This window comes from Cyprinodon variegatus, unplaced genomic scaffold, assembly GCF_000732505.1.
Source record: "Cyprinodon variegatus isolate N-32 unplaced genomic scaffold, C_variegatus-1.0 Scaffold260, whole genome shotgun sequence".
NCBI classification, from domain to species: domain Eukaryota; kingdom Metazoa; phylum Chordata; class Actinopteri; order Cyprinodontiformes; family Cyprinodontidae; genus Cyprinodon; species Cyprinodon variegatus.
This window is the reverse complement of record NW_015150713.1, coordinates 90,013-95,355: the sequence shown is the minus strand read 5'-3', so window position 1 is coordinate 95,355 and position 5,343 is coordinate 90,013.

Genomic DNA, 5,343 nt, shown 5'->3' with positions numbered 1-5,343 from the left:
GAGACAGAATATTAACAGTTATTGCGAAAGATGTGTTAAATAAAAGTTAATATTGTTTATTTTCCCCTTGCCTTTTAGTAAAATGATTATAACCCCCTTCTGAAGAAGCTAGATGTTATCTGTGAAAGATTGAGTGTGTTTATGTTTGACACAAAAAAGTAAAAAAAAAAACATTTTTTTATGTGTTCAATTTGTATAATTTTGATATGCTTAAAAGTGAACATGTGCAATGTATACAGAATGATGTAACTTATTTCTGTCTATTATTCATTATTTATATTTCACTTTTAATACAAATGTTTCTGCGACATTTATTTATTGCTAACTAATTTCATGTCTTATTATTTTTAAAGTCAAGACATGCAGAGGGAGGATCTGCAAGACTTTTAAGGGGAGGATCAGCCAGGAAAGTCTGGATGGAGCCAGTGAGCTGAACAATAGGTTCAGTTTAAGAACAACCTCAACATCCTTCTATCCTGCCCACAGTCCTTTGACTCAAGGATTTTCTGACGCAAATTAAGGGATTCATCTTCAACCTTTGCCATGCACTCTCCTGCTTCTGTGGACTTTTTTCTCAGACAAATCAGAAAATGGTGCTGTCTGCTCTGCCTTCCACCTGTCTGTCTGTTGCAGTCAAGTGAAGAGGCAACTGGAGAGACTAAATCGCAATGAGTCCCCAAGTCTAGATGGTGCCAGCCCCAGAGTCTGAAGACCTGTGCAGGGCAGCACTGTGGGGCTATAAATCACATCTTCAACTGTAGCCTGACCCTGGAGACAGTTCCAGTGATGTGGAAGACCTCCTGCCTTGTTCCAGTACCAAAGAAGACTGGGTCCTCAATATAGACCTGATGCCCTGACCACCATGAAAGTCCCAGAGAGTCTCCTGTTGGTCCACCTGACCACTAGTTATTTCCGTGGAGTTGGAGTTGAAGATATCATCATACACGAGCTTCAACAAACCCCATGATTTAGACAAGGCAAAAAGCACTGTGAGAAAAATGTTCTTTGATTTCTCCAGTGCATTTAGCACCATTCAGTATGGCAAATGATTTTTTTGGATTGTGTGGAGTTTTACCCTCATAGTATACAGAAGGTAACATCTAGCAATTAGTCTCACACAACCAACTCACAATTGGAATTCTTACAGTGGGATGAAAATCAAACATGTTTGAAACTGAGTTGCCGCTCTTGAGGTGAGCATGATTGTATCCTGTTGTTTAAGCAGTTATGAGCTGATCTACCTCAACCTTACATATTGTGCATGAGCAAACAAGGTAATTCCTGTTCATCTCTGCCTGTACTTGCTGATGAAGTCTGAGTGTGATCTTTTCTGCCACCATCTCCAGGAGTAACAGCATCAGAGCAAACTTAAAGAAGTCCATAAAGCTGATTAAGTTATGTTCTATGAGCTCCTCTAGAACCTTTAGGGATTATTTCACAAAGAAGAATTCTTAAACTAATAAAATAAAGAGCATTATGAACAACAGTGAGCATACTCTTTAGAGGATTGTTAAACACCAACAGTGTCGTCAGTCAAAGGCTTTTCCAGATCTGGTGCAAACAGGCCACTACAGAAGACCTTTCCTGTTTGCTGCTATCAACATCTACAACAACACAATGACAAAAAGCCAATACTTAACAAAAAATGCGATCAAAAAAGAATTGAATTTAAAAATGTTTATGCACAGGCCTATCTTTGGTTAGCCAGTGAACATGTATTTCACATCATATTGACCAAGTTGTCTAGAAGAAAGGAACATTCCGACATTTTGACCTAAAGACCTTGATTATTAAGGACCTTGATTACCAGACACAGAGCTGGAGGCATTATGTTCTGGGGTGTTATACCATTATTTTCTAGGATGAGAACCTTCCTGCAGCCGGATCAGTCAAGACAGGTTACAGCTGAAGCATAGCAAAGGCCGAGGGTTATGAACAAAGATGGAGCTCAAAAAGATCATAAAGTTTGTTGTTTAGCATCTGGACTTCAGTTTGAATGTTGGAAATCTGTAGAAGTGGCTGAAGCTTTGAATTTCCAAAAAGCACACTAAAACATGTTAAGAAAAATTTAGAGACTTCCGTAAAGATTGAGCTAAAATCCTTCCTGATATTTTTGTAAATCTGCTGATCTGTTAAAACAATCATCTGGCAGTTGTGCAACAAAAAAACAAAACAAAAAAACTTCCATTAAATTCTAATTTCTTTTGAACAATAAAAAGCCTACCTCACTCAGTATAATAATGATTAATAATAATAAAAACTTGGGGCGTAAATTCTCTCTTCAATGTTTGAAACATTTTATTTCTTTAAAACATCAGGGAATCAATTATATATTTGCCCCACTGTAACTAAACTAAGCAACTTTGAATTTAACAGAATTCAATCACTTCACTAAGTGATTTAGTCAAACAAAGACAACAGGTGAATGAACTGAAGAAAGAAGGGTTTACATATCCTTGCTTTTGTTTATATAAGACACTTGTCTTTCTGATGAAAGGTTTTAGTACATGCGGTGGGTTGAAAAGCTTCTCTAAGCTCATAGTACACTGAGCTGTTTGCGATCTGAGACTTGATGTGGCCTGCTAGAAAAGGGAGCGTCTGGAAAATGATGTAATCTTCTTAACTATTCAGTAGTCACTTCACTGACCTCAAAAACAACGCCAAGTAAAAAACCTTCAGCACTGTCCAAAAGTAGAATTCAATTGGCAGCAGAGACAGAGTCTGACATAATGGAACAAATGTTATTAAATTTGACAGACAATTAAAGAGGCAACGAGGCAGACTTTTAGATGCTGTGGTTTGATCAAATTCAAGTCCTTTTCCTTAGTCAAAGTAAAGAGGAGCAGAACAGTTGGTTTGTATCTACCAGCTTTTCTCATCAAGAAACAGAAATATTTGCCTTTTCCTTTTGCTAATTAGCTCAATCTCTGATACAAATCTCTGATTATCTCAGACATAGAGTCTGAGATAATCAATTTGTTATATTATGATCAGTTTAATAAGTTATGATCTAAACACCTGTACTCAGACTAAAGAATGGCTCTAAACTAAACTTTTAAGAACTACCATCATTAGATTGTACCAGACTATTAAGAACTACCATCTCTGTTTGTTTGTGACACCAATCTGGTGTCACAAACAAACAGAGCATCAGGCCAGATGATGAATGATAGTAGTGAAGGGCTATCCCCTTTTAACACATATATAGAGAGAACATAAAGTTAGAAGGTAAACTCAAAAATGCTGGATGGTAGAGTAGGAGGAAGAGCAGGCTTAGGCTGCTGGAGGATGTAGGGACCACCTGTTATCATTCTGGTTCATAGTGGTCCCTCTGTCCTCCAGCAGCCTAAGCCTATTGCAGTATAGCAACAGAAATAGCTGAGGATAACAGTAGCTACTCTATTATAAGCTTTGACAAAAAGGAAAGTTTTAAGCCTAGCCTTAATAGTAGACAGGGTGTCTGCTAATGGTAGTTGCTTCCACAGGTCAGGAGCCTGATAACTAAACCTCTCATTCTACTTTTAGAAATGCTAGGAAACACTAGTAATCCTACAGATTAAGAAAGAAGTGCTCTGTTAGGAACATGTTAGGGCGTTATATGTAAGAAGGATTTTAAATTACATTCTAAATCTGGCCAATGAAGGGAAGCTTATGTGGTAGAAATATTATCTCTCTGCACTGATGATTTTAACTTCCTTTTGTGGACTTCCTGTTGAAAAGTAGCTACAGTATCCATCCTTGTCTCAAAATCACCCTTTTCCTTATAAGCTCTGACCAGTTCCCATGCCCCTGCTAAACATAAGCACGTCTACATCATAATGCTGCCAACAAAATGTTTCAAGGCGAGAATGAAGGATTAAGAAATTTACAGGTTAATGCTTTTATTTCCCAACCCTGCTTAAGGAGACAAACATTTTTTGGTGTTGATTTTTTAGCTGTGTCATACTTGTTCATATGATGAATTAGTATGGGTTTTTTGTTTAATAACATAAAAAACTTCTTTAAACTTCTCCCCAACACTACACAAACAGTTTAGGGATAAAACTGCTTAAAATTCATGACTGCAGTGTTTCAAGACCCTTTAAGTTAGAGCAGAAGACACACTTTTGGTAACTGCAGTGTAAAAGGCCCGGATCCTTAAATTAAAAGGGTGTTTAGCTCTTGATTTGTCTGTGAGAAAGGGGAGGGAAGGATGAGAATTATTTTAAAGGACCATTCTTCATTAGACACCCCATGCTCGATAAATGACCACATCTTTCAAATACCACAACCACAGTCTATGTACAATGAAAGCATTCTGTTTAAAACTCAGGCCAGAGTGATGTCATGGAGACTATTTTAAGACTTCCTCTGAAGCCGACAGAAAAACACAAAAAAACCTAAAACCCCTTCTTAGTCTGTCGGGAATCAAAAAGCTACTGGTATTCATTTGAGAAATCCGCTAAAGAATAATTTCCAGACAATGTTAAAACTGTTGTTTACTCATAAGTCACTGCTATATTATACAATGTAGGCTGTGGTCACTGTATCTGTTGAGCAACACACCCCAGTTAGTGTTCTTTCCAAATTATAATTTTGAACCGGCACCACTAATTGAGAGATACATTTCACCGCCCCAGTTCTGTTTAATGAAAGGTCTTGCATCAGTTGTTTTTTCCAGTGACAGGGATATAACAGTTGGTATTTCTCCATGCATGTGTTTCATGCATACATTATTCTAAGGCTTGTTTTACTTCAGCTCCAAAATCGGCATGGTTTCAAATCTGTTGCTTAAGTCTGTTTGTTTTTTAACATGCAGGGTATAAAATTCTGTATATGAAAGAAATCACAACATTGCCATAATCATTCCCACCTAGGATTGTGAAAATTACATTTGGCACTTGGAAAACAACAGACGCACATGATTTGAACACATTGTTTAAACAATATCAAGACGGTTTACCCATTTTGTTTGGTGAGCTCTTAGTGTTGCTATGACAGTATTGAGATTAGGGCAAGCAAAGACAGCAAAAGACCACTAGCCCCATTACAATATTTTTTGTAAAGGAACTAGAACAAAGGGCTTTTGACCTGAATGCTCATCATCATAAAATCGACCATGATTCTATCATGTAGAGGGAGGTTGAGAGAACCCCCTCTACATGACTACTGGCTATACATACAGTAAAAAGTAAAAAGTCCAGATCTTTATCTAATTGAGAAATGTCTTAAAGACTCCTTTAAAAAGATGTGACCTAAAGACACCTTTAGACATCAGTAGTCTAACATGAGTGTCATGTTCGGATTAAGGTATCTAAACCACATGCAGAACACTCGGAGGCAGAAGAAAAGTTCAAAGATTTA